This window comes from Castor canadensis, chromosome 10, assembly GCF_047511655.1.
Source record: "Castor canadensis chromosome 10, mCasCan1.hap1v2, whole genome shotgun sequence".
NCBI classification, from domain to species: Eukaryota; Metazoa; Chordata; class Mammalia; order Rodentia; family Castoridae; genus Castor; species Castor canadensis.
The window spans coordinates 123,918,701-123,944,802 of NC_133395.1; the positions used below are offsets into that span (position 1 = coordinate 123,918,701).

Genomic DNA, 26,102 nt, shown 5'->3' on the forward strand with positions numbered 1-26,102 from the left:
GAGTGAGACAAACACTGACACCAGCTTGTCTGGTAAGGTCCCCTTAACCAGGACCATACAAAACAAAATTAGTAATGAGGTCCCAGGACCATTTTCACTATATTTGAACCTGTGAATGTCAAAGAGTTTTTAGAGCAAGCGACATCCCATTACAACACAGATTTACAGCTTCAACCTTGTTGCCAAGTGCCTGGGCTTGGTATCTACTCAAGAAATGGCTATTATGTTGAACAGACTTTGAAGAGATAATTAATGTGAACTAGTCCAGCCATTGCAGTGGTAGGATCAGAACCACCTTGTGTGATGTCCAGTCTTATACCACATTCTCTAAATGTGCTTCAGTCCTACCAATGAACAACCCCAGGATTCAAAACCACGAGATTACTATTCTATGTGATACCTTTCTTTTCCATGTGAAGAAAATCCAAAAATGCCACCTACCAGAATTCTAGAAGTACTTAATCATAAATTCATAGACATTTTAGTGTACCTGAAAATTGATAGGTGTTCAATCACTGTAATTAAGTGAATTGGAAGAAATTCAATGCCACATAATCATTATGCTAGTAGGATTAGTATTATTTTATTAGAAATATAAAACCACTCTGTAGATCTCTAGGGATTTTTAACACCATAGATCATCGTTCTATACTATGTGGTTCTAAATGAGATTAAAATAACAAAGGTAGCAAGATGGCATGAAAATATTCATAGAAGGACCTGAATCATTTCTCCTGGGCTTTGGAGGGCCCAGAACTCAAGGCCTAAGGGTGAGAGACAACATACAAAGTAGACTGTAAGCCAAGACTGTGGATACCCCATTGGTGTTGTAGCCATGTTTTAATCTCTTGAAAGAACCCCTCTCCGAAGAAGAGTGTAGTAGAATGTGGTAGTATGGACTGTACCATACTGCCATTCATGTGGCCACAAGGAGCCACATGAATTGGTCAGTGAAACAATGCATTAGCCAAAGGTACGGGGCATCTCAGAAATCCCTAGTTTGGGGACGGGGAGGAAAGTATTGAATCTCCAGAAAACTCACAAAAGTTTCCTAATAGGGAAGGATTCAATGGCTGAGATTTTATCACCAGTTCAGTAAGACTCTTCTCTCCCTATTTCCCACCCAATTCTATGGGGTCTAGAGGAAGCAGAGAATTGCTAAAAGACAAAGCAGAACAAGGTGAGAACAAGTTCCAGCTGCTTTCCTATCATGGGCTAGGTCTGATCTGCTAGGGAGAAAAACTTGACCTGGATGGGAACTCAAATTTTGATATTACACTACCTTGGACATTTTAATACCTGAAAATGAGATTGCTCATATGTGAATGTTTCTGGAGAAGTCACAAAAGCTGCCCTAAATATGAACCTGGGGTGGGAAAACACAGCAGAGAAGATTGGAAGATAACAACAAAGAAAATAAAACTTCATCTTTCTATTCCTTATCAAGTACAGCTCTAATTGCCTAATTTCTCCCAGTAACTCATGACTGTGTAAGCTGAATCTCACTCCATACAACCTTCAATAACCTGATTGATGATGGTCCTATGTGACTTGTTAGAGATCCAGTGAAGGATCCCTCACTACTAGAACCAGATGGTTATCTGTGGCTAAAGAGATCACTGGGCCATGGATCTGCAATTTTGGTTTTGCCTGGGAGCAGTTAGAAATGCAGAATGTGAGGTCCCATGCAAGGCCTATGGAATGGTAGTCTACATTTTAGTCAGATCCCTGGGTGATTCACACGCACATTACAGTATTGTTTGTTTTTTGGTGCTGGGGATTGAATCCTGGGCTTTTTACAGGCTAAGCAAGTGCTCTACCACTGAGGTACATCTACAGTCCTAAATTACTCTATTTTCTTTTCTTTTCTTTTTGGCTATTCTGGGGTTTGAACTCAGGGCCCCATGCTTGCTAGGCAGGCACTCTACCACTTAAACTAACCCCACATCCTTTCACAGTCCCCAGTTTTGCAAGGTATTTTTAGTAGCACTGGAATTGAATCCAGGGCTTTGTGCATACTAATACAGCTTAAGAAGTATTGATTGATAAAGAAAAAAAGCATTCATTAGAGAATTCAGTGTGTTTTTGATTGTCTGGTGGACATAAAATTCCTCATTTCGATCTTAGCATTGTGGGGTGCTGAACTAGAAGGAGCTTAGAATGGCAAGATCTGAACTACACCGTGTTATCCTGGTCAAATCGTTTCTAGAATTCTCTGCTTCCTCATAGGTGTCTAATCACATGAATTGAAAGGCCTCATCTGCCTCTGACATTCTGTAATTCTGAGAAAGTTTAGTTGGAGCAAAGGAAAAAATAAAGCCCAACTGAAGTTAAATAAAGACTGTGATACATCGATGAAAAGCCTTTGCAGCTTCCCTGTGTCACCGTGCACAAGTGAGGGTACTACCCATGCATCAAGATCACTGCCTGCTCATTTGTGTCAGCCCAAATGAAAAGTAATTTCCTGTTTAATAATAATTATGGCTTCTGCATTGAAGAAGAAGAACATTGATAAGAAAAAAAAAGATTATCACTAAAACAAAATGATATTTAGAATGGCAGGTAGCCAGGACTTCTAAATCATTTGATGGGAATGTTTGGTATATCCTTTATTTGAAAAAGTATAGCTAATTTGTGTAAGAAAAATAATCTTTTCTATCAAAGTATTTGTTACTCTCTTAGATTACTTAAAAATTCCTCAGGTCCTTAGATGACTTAGGTGACTTGCATGTTTAAAGGGTCCTTGCTTCTTCTTCTGGATTTCTGACTCAATTGCCACCAAACTGCATACCCTAACCCATCCCCCAAGCCTTTTAGCCAATCGGGAAAGACTGTGAACCTTTGACCTGGACAAATCCCAGGTGAGGAGCAGGTACGACTGCGTCACAGATATAAGGAGGACCCACGGTCAGCCATTTTGTGCTTTCGTGTTTGCGCAGCTGGAGTGAGCACATGCTTGCACCCTCTTGATCAAGAGAAATTGACTTGTCAAGATTTTCTCTGTCTCTTGTGTGTCTGTTTTCAGCACCAGAGGTCTTTAATTCCAACATCAGGATTGTTTGTGTGTGTAAGGTTTTTTTCCTTAAGAAAGGAGAAATTCTTCTATTGAAAAACAAAAACCACACATATACAAAACAATTCATACTTGACCTTTGAGTGCAAGTCATAGGTGGTGTGGATCCAGGAGAATACCAGGACTCCATACCTAAGAATATGTTTTCAGGTGCATCACTGACTCATCCCTGACCTTGGCAATGTGTCCTTTGCCTTCTATGCTTTGACTCTATTATCTTGAAAGTGCCTGGATTGGACTGTTCCATCCTGTGTGGTAATTGCTGCTCCTTGATTGAGGTTGCCTGGAACTTTGGGTTGTAAAGTACAGCAGGGCCTCAAGCAACTCTAACAGGAAAGAACTGATCAATTAGTAATGTCTGCTCTGGCAAGGGAGTAGGGAAGCAAGCAAGGAAGTTCCACTTGTTTGCAAATTATTGGGCTAGAAGATCTCTGAGGACCTTGACTGCTTTAAATATTTCATCCTGAAAACATTTATAAAGGAGCTTTATTTTAGGAAAAAGCTAAAGAGAAATAAACTGATTTCTAGATTTACCATTGCTATTTTGATGTCTTTTAACAGCTTGAAATATATATGTGTTTTTCCACTTTAATAGCAACATGCAGGACAGTTCTGTGGAAAAGAAAAATGTGCCTGGATTTAAAAGAAATTCAGTGTGAGATATCTGAAAGGTTGAAAGTGATTTATGGAATGAATCCTCCGTTTTGTTAGAACATAGATTGTTGTTCCATTCGGGGTCCTTTATATGAAACAGATGCCCAATCAATAAATCAGGCACCCCACAGTAAAGGAGATGGCATTTTTTTTTATAAGTTATTGTCCATTGAGGAAGTTGAGGTGTGGATGAACAAATTTTTATTGGCTCTTGGGCATGTGAGTTATTTTATCAATCATTTGTCTTGGTGATGGTCCCCCATTCCCAGCAGGGAACTGATGGTGAGGGAGGAGCTCAAAGTTCTATGGAGAAGCTTGTTCTCTGACCCTACAAGTCCCACCTCAGTTTGAACAAGACCCAGGGTAGACGTGTGGGTACTTTCTGGCCTTTATAAGAAAGTGCTGCTGTGTATTTGGGTTTCAGTTTTAAATGTTAACTCTGCAAGGAAACTAGATTGAAGTTCCCTGCAGAGTTCAGAGAAGGAATACATTAGAGTTGGGTTTTTTTCTTCCCTTTTCCCCTATCACTGAGTTCTTCAGTGATCTACTTTTTTTCCCCCTTCTCATTTAAAAAGTGAAAGTTTCATTTTTTTTCCATGTCATTCCTGGATTGATAGTTGTTGTTTTGACAGAACTGTTTTTTTATTGTTGTTCTTGGTGTTGTTTTTGTTTTTTGTGATACTGGGGCTTGAACTCAGGAATTCATGCTTGCTAGGCAGGTGCTCTACCACTTGTGCCACTCCGCCAGTCCAGTACTGGGTTTTGAACTCAGGACCTTGTGCTTTCTAGGTAGGCATTTTACCATTTGAGCCACACTCCCAACCTTTTTTTTTTGCTTTTAGTTATTTTTCAAATAGGGTCTTGAGTTTATGCCAGGCTGACCTGTGCCCCGGTCTTCCTATTTATGCTTCCTTCCTATGTGGGACAACAGGCGCCCATCACGCCCAGCTTTTGTTGACAAAGATAGAGTCTTGTGAACTTTTTGCCTGAATTGACCTTGAACTGCAGTCCTCCCCATCTCTCCCTCCCCAGTAGCCAGGGTAACAGGCATGAACCACCATGTATGACTTGATTGAGTTGTTTTGGTTTTTTTCTTGAGCAGCACTGAAGTTTGAACTCAAAGCTTCACACTTTCGAGGCAGGCACTCTACCTCTTGAGTCACACCTCCAACACTTTTTTTTCCTCCAACACTTTGATTAACAGGTTTTGATAATGATCAAACCTGTACTCCAAAGCAGCATTGGTTACTCATTGGTTTAGTAAGATGAGCTAATTCAGCTCTTTCACTGAGAGTAAGACACATGACCCTCCACCCAGGTTACTGGACTCTGTAAGACATGCCCTAGCTTCAAGGTTTATAATATGGCAAGGGGCCATTTACATTCAACATGGCAGATAATTGAAATATGACCTCCAACTGATCTGGAAAGTCCTTCTTCATTTTAGAAGTGTTTGATAATTATCCTTATTGAGTTGGCAATATATTTACAAGGTTCAAAAAGAAAAATGAAATTAGGCTGGCATTGAGGCTCAAGTGGTAGAGCACCTGCCTAACATGTGTGAGGTCCTGAGTTCAAGCCCTAGTGCCACCAAAAAAAAAATATATATAAAAATTAACTCAAAAGAAGTGTTATTCTAAATCCTGACTCCACCTACCTAGTTTCCCACCCTTTGGACTCTAATCTTCAATCACTCATTAATCCGTTGTGCTGCCTTTTGCTGTTTATTTCTGAGCAGTTAAAAATATATTCTTATTTTTCTCCTTTTTCATAGAAATTGGGAGGATCCATACTAGTTTTGCATCCTGCTCTTTTCACTTAATAGTTTCCCTGAGATAATTCATAGGGTGAAGAGAATGCATTGTCTCCCTTGCAGCTGTGTCATATTAAGTCCATGAGCCATGGTTTATTTACCCATTGGCCTTTAGCTGGACTCTTGGGTATTTCCAACCTCTTGTTCATGCACACAGCTCTGCAACTGGTAACAACATGTATCTGTCACTTCACTTAGTGCTGGTTTAGGTACAGCTGTAAAACAAAATTCCCAGGAGTGAAATTGCTGAGTAAAAAGCCAATGCATTTGTAACTTTGATAGCGATTACCGATTAGCCCCCTAAAGGGTTGCACCATTTTGCACTCTTGTCAGCAATGTGTGAGAGTGCAGAATCTGCTCTTTATTATTGTATGGTGTAAAATTTTGGGATTTTTGCCAGTTTAATAAGTGAGAAATTATATCCCTGTATGGTATTGACTTGCATTTTTCTTATTAGTGAAGTTGAACATCTTTTTAAATGGCTAAGAGCAATTCCTGTTTCTTTTTCTGTGACATGTCAGTGGTTTTCATTCATAGAAATTATTTAGAGAATACTTGTTTTTTTTTTTTATGATTTCTAGGAGAAAAGTCTACTCTTCTTCCTGAACCTTTATCCTAAGGATCTAAAGCTAACTCCTCTTATATATGCACTTGTTTACTTTTTAAGCAAGCCTGGAAATTGGGTAGCATTTTTCCATGTTTTTAAAAAAAAGGAACCAAGGTTCAGAATAGTTAAGTAACTGTCTGCAGGACACACAGCCAGCAGAGACAAAACTGAAATCCAGATCATGTCGGCTTTCCTCCCAACGTCTAGCCTCTTCATTACTCAGTGTTACTGCCTGTCTTAGGCAGAGGCCAGAGTTAACTCACTCAACTGGTTTTCACTTCCCAGACACACAAGATAACAGAGGAACATGTGCTGGGTGGCACGTGATAACCCAGCTGGGATCAAAATCCACCCAGTGAATAATCCCCAGGGAAATTGAAGTGCACCCCTAGGAAAGCCTATGACAGTGGGACTGAAGCCAATGGGAAGCAAAAACGACAAGTGCCTGAAATCACACAGAAGAAAGATCACATGGAATCAAGCACATAAACCAAACCTCACCCACAGTGGCTTCTCATGAGGAGCCTAGAAAATTCTAGGATGCTATGCAACCCTGCTGCCTTAACACAGGCTTCAGGGATTCTGGATTACAGACAGTGCCAGAGATCCCTTACCAAGTTCCTGCAACAGCTTAGCCCAGCACCTGAAGGCCCAGGAGTGCTTGCAAAGGAAATTTCCCTTGCCAATGTCTTCTCTGCTTAAAGTTGTTTGTGCTGTAGATGAAAAATTGAACTGGCCCCCAAAGAGAAAGACAGATAAAACTTGGTTCATTTACGGCCCTTGACAAATCTGCAGGAATCGACCGACACGAGTGCATTACTAAATGATTAAAACCCCAGGTTCTCCCCACCGGGAATATTCGTGGGAGAGTATTATATTACTGCTGAATAATGTACTCGCTGCAGTTTTCTGCCAGTTCAAAAATATAGCCAGGATGCCTCTTCTCACTCTATTTACCGACTGTGTTCTAAAAGCCATCTTCCTTCCAGCAAGTTTCCCATTTTCCTTCCCTTTAGTTTATCGTGAAGCTGGTGGACTTGCAGTTACTTAAAGCAATAGTCACATCGCCATGCAAGGTAGCAGACACATAGGAGGGTGTGCGCTAACCAGATTCAGGAAGTGCCTCCAGGCTAGACTCAGAGGAGAAGGAAAGGTTACCCATCGCTCACGCATGGGAAGGGAGACAAAATGGATTTGGGTTTGCCCGGTATTTAATTAATCTCAAGTGTTACTACTTTGTAGTCTCTGGCATTCTCTCTACATTTGTGAATCAATTTCTGAATTTATTCCAGATGTCCATATTTGATGATGTTGGAAGCAGAAATGTTCCCAGGAGAGAGTAATTGTTTTGGTTATTATTAGGCTGGCCTGTGAGTGGCAAAAACACAATATGACAGTGGCATAGACCAGAGCAGCTGGTGCCCAGGATGGAAGGCCTTGCCCTCTGTAGCTCTTGCTTACACATTACTGTTGATGTGGCTATTCTAGTTTCCATAGACGTTAGGCAGTTAGAAAGGGCAAGGAAGAAAGGGCAAGAAGCAAGAGGCCTTACCATAATCAGTCAGTAGCCTCCTACGCTCCTTTGTTCCTTAACCAGTTTTCCTGTTTCTACCAAGTGCAGCCATCTTGTGTCTTTGTTGACTGACTGAGTATCTCTTTCCTCACAATAGAATATACGCTTTCAGAGTTTGGGGACTTTGTCTTATTGACTGTTTCCTTGACCTCTGATACAATGGTAGACATACACTAAACACCTGTAGAGTGAATTCCAGAGTAAAATTATTTCCCTTGGACATACCAAAAGGATTCATCTTTGTATCCCTCAGAGTGCTTTGTGCATAGTAGGTGCTCAGTAAAACCTCCTGGAGCAGGCACTTGAACAATGAACAGATGCCTGTTAGCTTGGACTAGCGCCCATAATAATGGTTGACAGTATGTGCGTGTCAAGAGGTATGCAAAGTGCTCTGCATGCTGTACCTCATTTACTTCTCCAAAAACCCAAGGAAAATAAGCAGCTGTCTTAGTATCAGTCTCATTTGATGATAAAAAAAAAATTGGACTTCACAGAAGTTAAATAACTTGTGGAAGCTGATACAACTGGAAGTGAGAGCCAGGGCTCCAAGGAGGTCTAGCAGATTTGGAGACTGGTGGTCTTAAGTACCAGAGTGTACCGGCCACGTAGGAAACTCTTTGAGAGGATTCTAGCGTTCTGGGACTCATTGCAAAAAGAGCTGTTTGAGGTCTTACAGACTAGTCTCTAATACATTTGCAAAGGGATGCAAAGAAACTCACCTCGAAGGAGTAAGTTAGTCATTGTCCATTGACTTGACAATGGATCTGTCTGAACTTGTTCTATTATTTTATTATGATTAGTGATAGGCAATCAACTTAATTTGAAGGGAAAGGTAAAACCCAAAAGTTAGCAAAAGGCAAAAAAAAAAAAAAAGTGAGCTCATACTTAAAAGCTGGACTTTTAAGCATGAGCTCACTTTAAGCTATACTTTTAAGTTTTCTTCCAACATTTGGAGTCACATTTTTTAGAAAGACCTAAGTGTTTAAAGTTTGTGTGTGTGTGCGCACGTGTGGTATTGGGGTTTGAACACAGGATCTTGTACTTGCTAGGCAGATGCTCTTATCACTTGAGCTACTCCCCAGCCCTTTTATGCTTTAGTTATTTTATTTTTGGTGGTTCTAGAGGTTGAACTCAGGGCCTTGCACTTCCTAGGGAGGTGATCTACCACTTGAACTATGCCTCTGCTCTTTTTGTGTTGCTTATTTTTGAGATAGAGTCTTGCTTTATACCTAGGCCAATCTACACCACCATCCTCCTATCTGTTTCCCCTTTTTTGCTGGAATGACAGGTGAGCACCACCACACCCAGCTATTGGTTGAGATGGGGTCTTGTTAACTTCTTGCCTCCACTGGCCTCGAACCCCAATTCTTCTAATCTCTGCCTCCTGCACCTGGCATGATAAAGGTTTTAATGACAACAACTACAAAAGGAGCTTAGAATTCATTTGAAAAAAAAAAAAAAAACAAGTCAAATCTTCTGGTTTTCATTGTTTTGTTTGCAGTGCTGGTGATCCAGCTCCTGTTTGAGGCAGTGTGAGATAGTCAGACACGGCCTGGACTTAGAAATCAGTCACAGCCAGCTTTGAAATGCTGGTTTTACCAGTCTCTGATTAGGTGGCCAATGTCTTTTCACTTCTCTAAGATTTGGTTTCCTCATCTTAAAAAAAAAAGGGTATTAAAATCTCTTCTACTACTATGCCATGAATAATCAATGAAAATTTAAAAATCACTTCACACTGCAGGTGTCAACTATAAGCACCCTTTAAATGCTGAATTGGGCTGTAAATCTGACCTGTGATATCTCTCCTGGGGACATGTTATATTTATTGATAGCACCATGATGATAAATGGTACGTTCTTGACTTTTATTCTGAGCCTGGACTGGTGTAAATCACTGAACTTACTCTTTAGTTTTGGTTGGCTGAGGTTGATTTGTGTGTGGTTTTTTAAACACTTTGTTTTAAAAAGTATTCAGGAGTAGCATACCTACAGCAAAGTACATAAACCATAAGTGTTCACTGCTTGGTGGAGTTTAAATATCTACGTACCCCATGTACCCCAATCCAGACTGACATGGAGAATTGTTCTAGCACTTCAATGTGTTCATACTCCTCTGAGTTGTCGCTTTCCCTAAGAGCAATCACCAATTCTCTCATGCTTTCATTTTGGAATAATTTCAGTCTTGCCAAAAAAAAAAAAAAAAAGTAAAGTAGTATGAAGAGTTCCCTGCCTCTCCTTCACCCACTTTTGCCAAGTCATGGGACAATGATCAAAACCAGGAAGTAAACCTGGGTACAATGCTGTGATCTATTCTACACGCCAATTTCTCTGACTATTCCACTATGTCTTTTGTCTGGTCCGGGATCTAGGCCAGGTTCATGCATTGTGTTCTACTGTCTGTCACAGCTTTTTTTTTTTTTTTTTGTCCTTTTGGTGGTACTGGTGATTGAGCTCAGAGCCTTGTACTCTACCTCTTGAATCACACCTCCAGTCCTTTTGCTTTTTAGTTTGCTTTGTTTTTCAGATGGGGTCTTGTGCTAATTTTGCTCCAGGCTGACTGAACTGCTGATCTTCTGGGCCTCCTGAGTAAGGGGATTACAGATGTGGGTCACCACACCCAGGGCCATGACATTTTAAAACAGACTGGTCAGTTATTTTGTATAATGTCCATCAACTTTGGTTTGTGTGGGGTCTTTCTTCAAGATTAAATTCAAGTTATGTATTTTGGACAGTGATGTAAGTTTTGGGGTGATTTAGTGCCTTTCTCAGTGCTTTCTTTCTGTCCAGAGATGCATGACTGTGTCTCCTTATTAGTGACAGACACTCGCTCATGCAATGAAGGTAGATTCACCAAATATCTCTACTGTAAAGCTATTATTTCCCCTTTTCTAATTAATAAGTATCTTATTGGAAGATACTTTAAAATCATGTAAATATCTTATTCATACATTTGCCCACTAACTTTAGTTTCCATTATTAATGATATTTCTACATTTATGAACCAGAATTCAAACATAGGACAGTTATTTTAGGCAGTTACTTATTTCCAATTTTAGTTCATTAGTCATTTCTTTTTAGTAAAGATTATTTTATTAAGTTATGAGCTAGTTGCTTTCATGGATGTTTTATTTTGTGTGTAACAATCTGTTAGTATTGCTGTTCCATTACTCAGATTGTTCTAGCTTTGCTCATTGGGATTGCCTTCAAGTTGGCTCCTATGTCCCTTTAAACACACCCCACCAGTTGTTATTTGTTTGGTTTTGTTTTAGTACTTCCCTGCTTCGTGGAATCACAAGATGTTCCAGTGTCAGCTTGTGCTTTCTCTGCCCCTGCCCAGAATCAGTCATTTCTTTAAGAAGCCCTTGTTCTTTTTTGCTGGGAAATGATCTTGAGACCAAGATCTGAGCTCTGTGTGTGGGTAGGGCCCCTGGGTGCCACTGCTTCCATTGTTTCTGGGTCCGCTGAGGAAATCTGTGAGCACAGAGTAACACAAACACCTGCTACTTCTATATCTGTTTATCTGTATATCACTCTAGATAAGAATAGATAACCATAGTACTGGATAGTAACTCCAACTCCAGTCCAACACCACAGTGTTTATTCTAGTCTTCCTTCCTACCCCCCCTTTTTTAAAAATTATTTGTCATTCTCGTCTGTGACAGGCAGAAAACAGTAACTCATTTATAACACATTTACTTGGGGTAGGGGTGTAGCTCTGTGTGCTTAGCATATACAAGCCTCTATATCAAATTCCTATCACCAAATAAGTAAATAAGTAAAATGCTCATTGACTGTCCAGTCTTTGGATATATAGAGCATCACTTCCAAATTACTAAACTATATGCCTCTGAAAATCAAATTTAACCAGAATTCAGCATTTGTGTACCATTCTTGAATCTTGTAATACATAGTAAAACTGTTTTCTGACCTTAAGTAGTTACTTTTCCTCTGCTCCACCAGTGGTTATTGTGTCAGCTGTAACAGAGTCATTTGTATTTAGTTTTGCTCTGCATCTTGCTTGACTCAATTACATATTCATTTTTTAGAACAGTAAAACATTAACTTGTTTCTAAGATCTAGAATTTTTACTCAGCTGTTATTTCCCCTTTCTTCTTTCCCAGGTCCCCATTCTTTCCACATATTTCTACTCATTTTTAAAAATAGGTTATCAACATCATGAGTTTCTATCATAAATCTTTACATGCATATTTTTTAATATTCTTTCTCACATGAAAAGTAGCATACTGCACATACTCTCTGGGTTTTTTCACTTAAACCATTCTCCTGGAAATAGTCTGTACCCCTTCATTGAGAACTTCCTCATTCTTTTTACAGCCACACAGCACTTCATTGTGTATCATTCACCCACTGTCCTCCGTGTGACCATGTAGGTGGTTTCCATTATTTTGCAATGACCAACACTGTTATAATACTTTCTGTGTGTGTACTTTTGTATTGCTGGCAATGTCGCTGTGGTATAAATCCCTAGAAAGGGAATGACCAAGTCAAAAGGTAAGTGGATATGCAGTTTCATTAGATTATCCAAAATATCCTCCACGGGAATTGAACCAGCGTGTGTTCCCATCAACAGTATTTGACAGTGTCTGTTTCCCTATAGTCTCACAGTCACATAAACCTAGCAGCTGAAATATTATATTCTGGCATTTAAAAAATTTATGTTTATCTAATTAGGAGGGAGTTTAAACATCATGTCATAAGTTTCATAACCATTTCTATATAAATGTAATGTTATGGTGAATTGTGTGTGTGTCTTTGCGTCTTCCTCCTTCTTTTATTAGGTTCTCAAGGCAATTTAAAAATGTTCTTTATGTGTTAGAGAAGTTAGCCCTTATTTGAGGTATATGTTGTAAATATCTTCTTCCAGATTATCAATTGTCGTTGGACTTTGTTCATAGTGGTTTTTTGTTATGGAAAATTTTACTGTTATAAAATTGAATTTATCACTCATTTATTGCCTCTGGATTTTGAGGTCATTAATATAAAACCTTTGCCTTCATTGAGGTTATGAGAAATTCACTTATGTTTTCTTCTAGTGTTTTTATTTTTTTTCCCTTAGCTCCCTAATTTATATTTTAGATTTTCTGGTGTGTGGTAGAAAGGATGCATCTAGTTTTTTCTTTTTCTTTTCTTTTTTTCAGACAGGGTGTCACTATTTAGCTCAGACTGATTTCAAACTCACCATCCTCCTGCCTCTGCCCCCATGTGCTGGGTTTACAGGTGTGTGACATGTTTCCCAGCTAGTCTCTTCTTCTACAATTGACTACTCAGTTGTGTCAGCACCATTTAGTAAACTTCTGTCTTTGGCCAGGTGACTTGGGAAGCCATCTTTATCAGAGGCTAAAATTTTATATATACTTGGATCTGTTTAGGATCGTTTTATTCTACTGGTCTATTTATCTTTTGTTTTACAATATAATACTGTGTTATTTCTAAAGACTACTTGTCTAGAACAAGACCATCCAGAAGTTAAATTTTTCTTTTTTCAGTTTTCCTTTTTCTTCTGACCTCTAGCACCACAGATCGATTTGACCTGTTTTTGAACTCCACTGAAATGAATTATACAGTATGCGTTATTTTGTGTCTGACTTCTCTCATTTACTGGAGAGATGCATTCATGTTGTTGGGAATAGCCCTAGCTTGTTCATTTTCACTGTTTTGCGGCATTCCTTTGTACACCTGTACCACTACCATTTGTCCATTGCTAGACGCCTAGATTGCTTCCATTTTGGTGCTGCTGTGAAGAAAACTGCTGCATGCATGTCACCTCTCTCCTGTAATTTCCAGAAGTAAAATTACTTAGTCATAGGACATATGTACATTTAGCTTTAGTCAATATTACCAAGCAATTTTTAAAAATGTTTGTCCTGACGGATGGTTCCACAGCTATGTATAACATATTCTTTGCTCCATGACCTTGCTAGCACTTGATATTGTCGGTTTTTGAGATACCTTAAAAGAAAAGATGGAAAGACCCTTCTTCCTCTTCAGACTCGGGAACCAGTTCCAAAACAAGGAACATTCTAGAAAGAAAAGAAGAGTAGGCTCCGTTTTGCAACATACCTGAAACATAACTCATGGCAATGAGGAGCACTTAGATTTTGTGGAAAAATACAAGAAAGCTGTTATTAACCTAGGACAAATGCAGCCTACCCCAAAGCCATTTTCCCTTGCCTTCTTTTTAGAGGGACCTAGCTTGTTCAGTGTGCATCCTTCAGGGATGGGGATCCTTGCTCCAGCTAAGCTGTGAATCCTGATTAATTTAGCTACTTGTGGTTTTCTTATACCTCTCACCAATAGTTAAGAATGAGCATGTGACTTGATTCTGGCCGATGAGATAAGAAGACCACTCTGGGGGAGAAGAGGGACCCTGGTGAAAGTTTTTATGGTGAGAGACTCCAAAGCCGAGCACAGTGGTGCACACTGATAATCAGAGCAGGGCAGGAGGACTGTGAGTTCATGGCTAGCCTGGGCTACATAGGGAGACCCTGTCTCAAACAACAGTAACAACAGCAAAAAGGCTCCAGGAGAAGCAGGACCTTTTTGCCTCTGGGTGTGTATTTCTGGATATGATCTATGATGCCTGGAACAACAGCCATCTGGCTATAGCCTGAAATGAGGCATATTCATGAAAGAATCAGAATAAATACAGACACAGCCTTAAATCTAGGGCCTGGAACCATCCCTATCCAAGTTCAGGTGAAATAATAAAGCAGTAATTATTTAAGACCATTTACAGCCACTATACCCCATACCCGTGGTTTAGGGCTTTGTTAGAATCGCAAAGGAGAAACATTCCTTATTCACCCCTCGTGAGCACCTACAGGACCCTCTCTGTTCCAGACTGGTATTCCTCAGTCTTTAGCATGCTTCGGAATCACCTGGAGGGCTTATTAAACCATCTTGCTGACTCCACTATAACAGATTCTGATTCAATGGTTTGGGAGGGAGGCCAAAATTTTGCATTTTTAGGAAGTTCCCTAATGATACTGAGGCCGCTGGACTAAGGACCATACTTTGAGAACTGTTGTTCTGGTAATCTTACCAGTATATTTAGTAATATGCTTTTTTAAGCCCAAATATATAATCATGGACTTCTTTTTCATGTCAGGGAACTCAAATCTTTATTATCATTTTGAATGACTACCTGGTATTACGTTGTGTGGATATTGAAATTTGGGTAATCCTGTTACTAATAAAAGATACATATTATTTTATGTTTTTAAAATTTCCATAACATGAGCAATCCCATCATAGTGTCATTTTATATTAATCTTGACTTTTCCATAAGAAAAAGTTCTAAGAGGAGAATTGGTTAGTTAAAGGGAAATGTTTTTTTTTTTTTTTTTTTCCTTCTCATATCATCTTCAGAATCCATCTGATCTCTACTTCTAGATATCTTGCCTTTAGGCTCAGGCATTTTACCAGGGAGGGGACTTTTGGTTGATCCTGCCTCAGTGGTCTAAGACCTGGCTTGCAGTCTTTGTTTTGTGCTAAAAGATTTGAAGACAAAAGACCCAGGTATTGCCCAGCCTGGGCTAGTTCATTCCTAACCCTAAGTTTAGTCATTTTGATGACAGAAAGAACGGGAGCTTGAGAGCTTGTTTTTCTCCAAATCTTGAGAATTTAAGCATGCTTTTTATCTTTGTCATATTTCTATTTGAGCATAAAAGCAACCAGCTGCTTCATACTCCAAGGAGGAGGAGGAAGTTGTATTTGGATGTCATGTGTCCTCATCTCACATATAAAAGAGGTCACCCTACTAGGGGGAAAGAGAGGTCCATTCTGTCTCTATCTTGACTATGGAAGAACTCTGATTTTCAGGTGTATCCTCCCTCCTAAGTCAGAGCAGCTCCTGTAATTCAATTGGGAACTTTAATAGGAGTCAAAAAGAGTCCTACCAGGAGAAAGCTGCCATACAAAGTGCAGATAATGTCTGATTATTGCTGGTGTTGGCTTGAGTTCTTCAGAAAGTAGGGCCTGAGGCAATAAATAAGACACATAATGCAATTTTGCTTTAAATATTGACGTTTATTTTTCACTCAAAAACCCCTGTGCTGAATGATCCATTACTGCCATTGATCCATAGCCTCCAACGTTGTTTCAGCCTAGTCAGTGTGTGTGTGTGTGTGTGTGTGTGTGTGTGTGTGTGTGTGTGTGTGTGTAGGGAAGGGTATGAGAAGGAGTCAGAGACAGAGGCGCAGAGGAGACTGAATTGTGTTTAAGAGCAAGATCTATAATTTGCACTCTCTCTCTGAGTTCTGAGTCTGTTACTCAGTACCTTACAAAATTAACTAATTGACCAGCGGCCAATAGAGAGAAGGAAGTCTTCCTTGATCTTTGGCCAAGAATCCTCTTAACAGAAGGAATAATCTCCATAGGAAAGTTTGCATCAGGCATCTCAAACACCTAAGGGAAGGTTTCATCTCCTTCCCTCTCCCATCCTGTGTATGTCAACTGGGATAGTATAAAAAAGTCTTTCTGTCCTCCCTCCCTCCCTCCCTCCCTCCCTTCCTTCCATTTGGGTGTGATTACCTTTATCTTGTTAAAAAGTTTGAACTCCTTCATGACATTTTTCCTGGAAAACAGCAGAGTGAAAAATCGACCATTCCAAAGAGCATAGAATCTGCACAGGTAGCCACCAAGTTAGGTTGTCTTTGACTGGGCCTGACATCATACTGTGAACTTAGAAATCTAACTAAATCAAATCTCTCTCTCTCTCTCTCTTTCTCTCTCTCTCTCTCTTTCCCCTCTCTCCCTCCCTTCCCTTTCTCCCTCTCTCTTTTCCTCCCTCCCAAACCAGAAGTAGTTTTAATGGAGTTTCAATCATCTAACTCTGCTTTCCAAGAAGCTTTAAAAACAGAAAATTGCGCATATTCGCCCATATACTACTAAAGAGTTAGAATATAGAATACTTAGTGGTCACTCTTGTGTGACCAAGATCTGTCCTTCAGTTGGTTTGTTATAGGTTATACCACCACCATCTTGAACTTCCTTTACAAGTGTTTTAGGCCCCTATCAAAGGGCAAGTGTGCATCCCTCAGTTTCCCAGTGTGGTTTCCCAGAGTCTTGTTATGAACCTTTGCAGATGGAGTTTGGGGATTCATGAAAATCCCATGGAGATGCAGGTCTTGCCTGTACACTGAAAGATCTGCTTTGTCCATTGAAGCTATCTTAGACTCTAGTTCAAAAGGAGCACATCCAATTCTCTCCTTCCAACCTTTATTTTACTAAAACAAAAACCAAACAACCATCCTCCCCCAAAATGCCTGTAGGTGTAATTCAGTATTATGGCAAGAACTTACCATGTGTAGGGCCCTGGGTTCAAGCTTAATCAACTTGTTTTATGCTCAGTTGTAAAGTATCTTCATTGGTTTCTTAAAAGAAACCAAAGGTTTATCCACAGCAGTGGAACTGCCTTAGAGCTCTTCCTTCATGTTTTGGAGTACATATCACTGCATTGGCTCCCTCCCTGGCTGCCCTCCCATAGATAGATAGATGCAGTGTATATCCCATTGTATTTGCATTGTATTTGCTTGACTCAGCTATTCTCCTAGCTGCAAAGACAATGATTCATGCCAGCTTCCAAATGAGAAGGCAAAAAGGAAGGATCACAAGGAAAATTCATCCACAGACTCTTCCCTCGCCATGTCTCCTCCAAGTCTGTGTCTGTAAAACCACTGGCTTCCAGAACCGGCAACATTGGGAATTAAGCTTTCTAGTTCTTGACCCTCAAAGAAGGTGGAACTGGAACCAGATGAGCTCTTTGAAAAGAATCATGGGGAAGGGGAGGCTTATGAATAAGTGAACAAGCTGGCTTCTGTTTATATCTCCACTGGTTCCTCTCGACTCTGATCTCCCCTCTCCTGCTCGCCTCTCTCCCTCTCTCTTGCCCAGTCTCGCTGGTACCGATGATTCCTCAATATGTGACTTTCTTCATAAATACCTGGAACTCTTTTTTCCCAGATCTTCTCATGACTGGCATTTCACAGCTCAAATAACCACTTCCTCAGAATGGCCAAAAGAGAGCCCCCCACTCATCCCAAGAATACCCTTTTCCTCTTTATTTTGTTTTCTTAATCCTTCTACTCTCTGAAATGATGGCTGTATTCATTTACCAACTCATTTTCTTTTTTAGTTATTTGTTTTTAGTTTTTATTGTTTTCTTCATAGAAAATTGTTTGTTTTAGCTTTTCAGAGCTGCTGCTGAGCTCTGATGAAGTTGGCTTCTTTTGAGCTACTGCTCTGGGCAAGAGGCATTTTTGGGTGGTTCCATCTCTCTGGAACTTCCCTTATGGGCTTCTTTTCCTAGACTGGATTCTCTCATACAGCACTATGAGTTTTCTCACAGTCTGTTCCATCATGTCTGGGGTCATGCTAGTCTTTAGGTACCAAGAGGACTGTTTCTTATAAGCATCTCACCTTCTTCACCTCTGCACTAAACTTCTTGACTTCAGAATCATAAGCAGGGACTTGCTTAGTACTGGGAGGGATGGACAAGTCTCCATCCACAACTCCTTGCAGAGCCCCCAAACTTTATTGCTAGCAGTAGTTCTGACAAGGCCTGCATCCAAATAGCAGGTAAAAGCACCAGGTTGAACACTAGCGCTTCCCACACTGGTCACCTCCACTTGGCCTTCAGAAATCTTGTCCATGCGGACCCATTGAGAAGCCTGTGGGCCAGCAGCAAACCAATTCACAGGCTGCTGTATAATTTGTGAGGTCAATGTTCATATCATTCTTTGGTGGTTCTTGTGCATAAGCCATGCTAACTATCCTGTTCCCTTCTACCTAGGTATGAACAATCTAGCAAATGGTATCTCTGTTAGTTACACCAACTATCATCCTGTATTTGGTGTGTTGTAATTTTTTATTAGGATATATTCATTGTATGGGGGGATTCATTGTGACATTCTGAATAGGCTTACTTGTACATTGGTTAGATCACCCCCACCATCTCTCCTCCTCGACCCCCTCCCTGCCCCATTTAAAGCGATTGCAAGAGGTCTCATTGTTCTAGCTCATATATGAAGTCCATCAACCATATTCCCTCACTTTCATCTCCTTTATTCACCCTCCTCCCTCCCACAAGTACCCCACAACACACTGTACCTATGTAGAATAGATACTAATTTCTAAGTCAATGTTCAAAGGGGTTTCTCGATGTGTCCCTGCTGTGAGTGTACTTTACTTTGGTCCATTCAGCCCTTCCATTGTTCTCCCTTACCCCTTCCCTCTCACTTTCCATTATTCAACAGCTTTCAGTACAGATCCTCTACCTTCACAGATGTTAGGCATTCCAATATTGTTGATGCTCTATCTTTCTCTTTTCCTTTCTCTCCTCCCCCAAGTTCCATAGAGTAGTTCCACTATTGTGTTGCAGTTATTTTTGTCCAGGATCACCAAGCGTTTCTGAGCATAATCATCACTTTTACCCTCTCATCTTCTCAATTTTGCTTGGTATCTCTTAAAAGTAGGCTTTCTTTTTTTTCTTTTTCTTTCTTTCTTTTTTTTTTTTTGTGGTACTGGGGTTTGAACTCAGAGCCTACACCTTGAGTCACTCCACCAGCTCTATTTTTGTGAAGGGTCTCATGAACTATTTGCCCATGATCCTCCTGATCTTTGCCTCCTGAGTAGCCAGAATTACAGGTGTGAGCCACCAGCATCAGCAGATTCTTGACAACTTTGGCAAACCTAGTGTGCAGCTTGACATGAACCTTGAAGCCTACCAGCACTATAGGGGTCAAGGGCCTTTTTTTTTTTTTTTTAATGTCCCTACCTGGAAAATAATTCCCAAAAAAGAAGAACCTCAATTTTTAAAAATCTCAACTCAATTTCTGGCATTGGAAAAGACTTCAGAATTTAGTCTGTGCAAAAAGCACTTGATGTGATTTTGTCATATGGTTTGAGTGACTGCTCAGCACTGTGTAACTTAGGCTCATTTACCCATCTTCCCAAGCTTCACAATCTCTTCTAGAAACCAAGGGTAGTCAGAGTAACCTGTGACAATCATTGCAATGGCGATCGTGAAGATATTGTGTCACCTGTTACTGATCATTACATTTAGAAGAGATGTCAGAGTTTCCAAAACGAACTTGATAAATGAGTGAATAAATGAAAAGGAACTTGATAACTGCATGACTAAAAGAAAGAAATCTCGTGATGCAGGGAAGGAGGACTCTTACAATTTGAGAGAGAGAAAATACTGGATGATTGTCCCAGGGGAGAGGGTGGGAGGGGGAGAGAGAGAATGAGAATGCAATATGATTCCCCAAGAAATTACCTCAGGGGACTGGACAGATTCTAGAATGTCAGAGCAGGAAGAGATGTCAAAACATAGTGGAGTGACTTTTGGATTTGGCTCTCTGGAGTCCTGGGGTTTTCTTGGAGGGAGTGGAGAAGAGTGAGGGCAGGGAGGTGGAACTGACAGGAATGCATGCAGGCTCTGTCTTGGTTCAATGGCCTCAGCTCCTTTTCCATGTGTTTCACATTGTCTCTGCATCCATGCCCTGCTCCTTTCTTCTGAGACCTTGACTTTGTGTGTGGAGGCATGGGCCTAACCTCACACGGTGGAGTGTGGTTAGAGTCACTCGTGACGTTCCTGTGTCTCAGTGCTCAGCCTCGCTGGCAGCTATTGATTTGCATATGGCCAACCCAGTTTTAGCCCATGAAACATGAGAAGAAGCCAACACTGAAGTCTTGGGAAAATATTGATATCCTTATTAAAAGGGGACAGGCATGTCTGCCACTTTCTTCCTTTTTCTTTCTGCCTCCTCCCTTCAATGCTAACATCATGTCCACCACGACGACATCAGCAATCTTGTGAATATGTGGTCAGAGCACGACAGGAAAGTCTGGATCCCAGAAACAGTGCTCTGACCTCTGTGAGTCATTGCATCAGTTCTGGCAAGCACCTGGCTTCACACTTCTTGCCATATAAGGAAGAAGCCACTACTGTCAAAGCCACTTTTCTGTCACTTGTGTTCCCAAATCATCCTTCACAGATATATACATATTGTGCTTCCAGATGGGGTTGTGTTTAGTCTCAGGGATTCTGAGACTAATATGAATTTGAAATATCATGATTCCACCTCATCTTCTCCTTTTGGAGTCAGGGAAGCAGTTTGAGTTGTCTATTTAACATTAGACCTTAATTCCTAAACAGCAGTCTTGTCATCTCTTAGTATTCTGAGCTGACTGGCTTCTGCTGAGTGGTTCTTCTGCTCCTTGTGGTGTCTGCTGTGGCTCCAGTTGCCTGAGGCCCAATGGGCCTTGGGCTCCTTTGCTCTTTGCTTTGAAAGGAGCAACTGGAAAGCTGGGCTTACCTGGGAAATTGGCTTCTTCTCTATCCATGGAGTCTCAATGCTTCTCCATGCATATGCCACCTTATCATTTAGTCTTGACACCTGCTAGCTGGACTTTGTACACAGCACCTCAGGGACCGAACCCAGGGCCTTGCATATGCCAGGCAAGTGCTCTACCACTGAGCTATATCCCCAGCCTTTTGCTTTTTGAGACAGAGTCTCTCTATGTAGCCCAGGTTGGCTTCAAACTCAAAATCCTCCTGCTTCTGCCTGCTGAGTGCTGGAATTATAGGTATGAGCCAACATGCTCAGCTTCAGGGCTTTTACAAGCACAAAAGTAGTCTGTGCATAGCAGCTCACACTTGTAATCCCAGCTACTTGGGACATGGAGATCAGGAGGACTGTGGTTCAAAGCCAGCCCTGGCAACAAGTTAGCAAGACCTTATCTCAACAAATAAAAAGCTGGAACTAGGCACAGTAGCTCAAGCCTGTAATCTTAGCTACTTGAGAGGTTGAGATCAAGAGGATTGTGGTTTGAGGCCAGTCTAGGCAAAAAGAGTTCAAGAGACCCCATCTCAACAGAAAAAGCTAGGCATGATAGTGTACATCTGCTATCCCAGCTACAGTGAGCAGCAAAAAATAGCAGGAGCACAATCCAGGCCATCCCAGACAAAAAGTAAGACCCTATTTCAAAAATAATCAGAGCAAGCCAGGCACCAGTGGCTCATGCCTGTAATCCTAGCTCTTCAGGAGGCAGAGATTGGGAGGATTTCAGTTTGAAACCAGCCTGGGCAAATAGTTCTCAAGACCCTATCTTGAAAAAACCCCTCACAAAGCAGGGCTAGTAGAGTGGCTCAAGGTGTAACTCTGAGTTCAAGCTGAAGTACCACCAAAAAGAATAATAATAATAATCAGAGTGAAAAGGTCTGGAGGTGTTGTTAAAGTGGTAATATAGCTGCCTAGCAAATGTGAGGCCCTGAGTTCAAATCCCGGTACTGCCAAAAGAATAAAAGAAAGCACAAAAGTTTCTAAGGTTTCAGCTGGCTGTGGCATGGAATCATATTTGCCACATCCTGTTGGGTAAAATGAGTCACGGAACCACTTAGATTCAAAGGGCAGGAACACTAGGAGGTGTGCTTAATTGGGGGCAGTGTACAGATCAGAATGCTAGTGTCTAAGCTAGGTGTCTAAGCTAGCAGAGTTGTAACTACTTAAATTAGAAGAACAGTGGACGAATGAGACAGCCAGAGCAGGATGGGATGGGGGGGTAAAGGGAAAGAAGAAAAAGTACTTATCTACTTATCCTTAGTCAGTTTTTATTTATTTACTTATTTTTTTTGGTGGGACCAGGGTTTGAACTCAGGGCTTCATGCTTGCAAAGCAGGCACTCTACCACTTGAGCCACACCTCCAGTCCTTTTGGCTCTGGTTATTTTGAAGATAAGGTTTTGTAGACTATTTACAAGGGCTAGCCTTGAACCATGATCCTCCCAATCTCAGCCTCCCAAGTAGCTAGGATTACAGGCATCAGCCACCAGTCCCCACTAGCCCAGAGTTTTTTTAACCTTACCACTACTGACATTTGGAATCAGATAAGTGCACACAGGGCTTCTCTGTGCACTGTAGAATATTTTACAACATCCCTGATTAATGGCTAGCTACCCAGGTGGTGCTACTGGGGAGTGCTCTGGACTTTAGGACAGGAGCCCCTAAAAGAGATCCCTGGGCTATTGGGGGTAGGCCCTTAAAGCCAATTGTGGGACTTTGGTTTATTCTTCTTGGGTTCCCAGATCGCAAGGTGAGCAGTTTGCTGTGCTGTATGCTCCTCAGCATAGGCCCCAAACATTGGGGCCACTCGACCTTGGACTGGAACCTCCAAAACTGTGAGCCAAAATGAGCTTTTTTTCTTTATAAGTTAATTATTTCAGGCATTCCATTAAAGTACCAGGAACCTGACTAACATGGTGGTCTCCACCCTCTAGCTACTAGTAAGCATGTCCTCTCCAATTGTAACAACCAAAAAAACCCTCCAGATGTGTTGCTCAGTGTCCCCTTAGGTGAAAACCACTGCCCTCGCCTGAGGTGTGTTCAGAGCATATCTGTGATTTTCCGGAAGCCCAGCTGGGCTGAGAGCCTGAGGACCAGTAGAACACCGTTTCATTCTGAAGATCTTGTGGGAAATGGGAAAGACAGCAGAATTTGCACACTCTCACCCACATGTTTTATGTGGAGCTTTTACATTGGATAGAGGGTCTTTTGTTTCTGCTGTAAGCATCCCAAGTTCATTTTTAAGATTCAAGTACAATCTGACCTGGCGTGCCACTGCACTGTCAGTGCACGGTACTGAGCAGTTCTCTTACTCCTTCCCTTTTTCTTTTACCAAGAGTCACCTACAGATTCGTAGGTGGACTTTAAAGCCATGGGGCTCGATGGGAGCAGATGGGGAAATAGGCAGATTGCTGGGTGTGGTGGTGCACAACTTAACTCCAGCACGTGAGGTGAGGCAGGAGGGTGTTGAGTTTGAGGCCAGTGTGGGCTACATAGAAAGAAAGGAAGAGGAAAGACAGGGAGGGAGGGAGGGAAAGAGGCACAGAGAGAGAGAGAGAGAGAGAGAGAGAGAGAAGGGAAGAAAGAAAAAAGGAAGGGAAAGAAAGAAGGAAGGAAGGAAGAAAAGGAAGGAAGAAAGGAAAAGAAGGAAGGAGAGAAGAAAAGGAAGGAGGGAGGGAAACAGGGAGGGAAAGGAAAAGGCAGATGAAGAAAGAAGAAAAGATAGTCTGGGCCAGGATCCACTCTGAGGTCCTCCAGAATTTATAAGTGGTGATAGATAGATAGATAGAACTCAGAAAAATGCTTATAAACATAGAAAAACAGAAAAATGTGTATGTATATACATACACACACACATATATGTGTAAATACATATGTATAAACTTTGCCAAAAACTATTTTAATGTAGCAGGTACAGAGTGTGGGCCGGGCTGGGTGATTCTTCTTGCTCAGCAGGGGTAGTATGAAGGTAGTATGAGATTCAGCTGATGGATGAATTAATATATTCATCGAGGAGCATTGTAAAATCAGTCTTGCAACCACAGGTGTAAAAGTAGACAAAAAGAAGTTACACACCAGCATTCAGAAAGAATGCCTTCCTGGAAGCAAGACTTCAGTCTTTTCAACCTCCAAGGCTGCTTTAAAAGTGGAGGTAAATGAGCAGAAGTTCGGTAGATTGCAGCATAAAACTCTTTACTAGAGTACAGAGAACACAATCCCACTGACGTCCAGGCTTTCCTCTAGTCATTATTCTCATCTCACCTGATGATCGAGCCTTGACCTTGGGAGCTGAGGGATCCTGTGTTGGAAGCCATTGTTCTACACACTTCTTGGGGATTGCATTCCTGGCTCTTCCAGGAAGAAATCGTTACTTCTTTTGCTGGGTTCTTCCAGTGTTTTGCACTCACAGGAAGTCTTCATTATCTGAGGAGGAAAACTACACTGAGACACTTGAAGCAGGGAATGTGTTCCAATGCATAGTGTAGGTGGGTGTTTGGGAGAGAGCAGGTTTAGCAGGAATTTACTTTGAAAGAAAATAAAAATAAAACTGTGAAAAGAAAATTACTTTTCTTGTTCAACAAAATGCTATTTCTGATTGCAACTGCAGGCAAAGAATGAAATAAGTGTCGATTGTTTTATTTGGTATACAGTTTTAGTCAATAAGATTTTATGATAAGGTGGTATGATAAATTATCTTTCCTTCAAATGCCACTTTTTATTCTAATAATGAAATGTTGCTTTGCATTTATATATGCAAAATATATGTATGCAAAATACTGTAAACTTTTGTTGGCAGTACAGGGGTTTGAATTCAGGGCCACACACTTGCTAGATATGCACTCTATCACTTGAGCTACACCCCCAGCCTTTTGGCTTTTTTTTTTTTTTTTTTGCCTTAGTTATTTTTCAGGTAGGGTTTCATATTTTTTGCCCAGAGTAGAACTTGGACTGCGATCCTCCAACCTATGGCCTCCTGTGTAGCTGGGATAACAGATTTGCACCACCACAACTGCTTATTTGTTGGGATAGGGTCTTATTAACTTTTTTGCCTGGGCTGGCTTCAAACCATGATCTTCCTGATCTCTATCTCCTGAGTAACTGGAGGTTCACTGGCATGAGCCACTGAACCCGCTAACATTTTGGGGTCTATAATATATTTACAGAAATAGCACAAGTCGTAAGTGTACTACTTAGTGGATTTTCATTTTCATAAACCATCCAAAATGCAATGTAGTCAGCACCTAGCTACAGAACAGATAGTTACCGGCACCCTGTGTGTTCTTCTCTTGCCTAAATCTAGTTATCATTCTACCTTTCCCTCTAACTAACCACTCTCCTGACTTTTAATGACTTGGGTGAGTTTTGATTGTCATTGAATTATGTATGAATAGAATTGTATTTGGGTATCTGGTTTCTTTTTCTCCATGTTATATCTATGAAAATTATGTATGTTGTTGCTGGTTGTTTTTTAATTCATTCTTATTACTGTGTGTCCTACAGTATGCATATTCCAAAATTAATTCCACTGTTGATGGATATTTGGGAAGTTTCCACTTTGAGGCTCTTAGTAATAGGATATGCTATGCCTAAATATGGCACTTTGGCATTTGAGAAAACTGCAGAAGCAAAAAAGAATGTCTCTGACCTTCCCTTGGATTTATCAGGAAATAAAATCCAGCTGACCCTCACCTAAAGAAGCTCACAAGACCCTCGTTCCAGAGAGGCTCCCTCCCTACGTGGAGGGAAGGAATGAAGACACAAATGTGCCAAGAAAGATCTGAACAAACAAGCCTTGCTACCACCCTTCCCTCTAGCTTATATGGCCATGAGATCATACCTCTTCATCCTGTAATCGTGCTTCTGCATGACCCTTCAAAAATATAGTTCTCCCTATTTGCTTCATTTCTAAAAGCTCCTGTGTCACATAAAACGTATGTAAAATAAATTTGTGTGCTTTTCCCTTGTTCATCTGTCTTTTGTTATAGGGGCCTCAGCCATGAACCTGTGACAAATG

The 26,102-nt window shown here is 40.9% G+C and overlaps 1 pseudogene; it reads right to left on the bottom strand.

Moving 5' to 3' along the window:
• Window positions 1-17,931: 17,931 nt before the first annotated feature.
• Window positions 17,932-21,090, bottom strand: LOC109702198 (large ribosomal subunit protein uL18-like; annotated as a pseudogene).
• Between the last annotated feature and the right edge of the window lie 5,012 nt (window positions 21,091-26,102).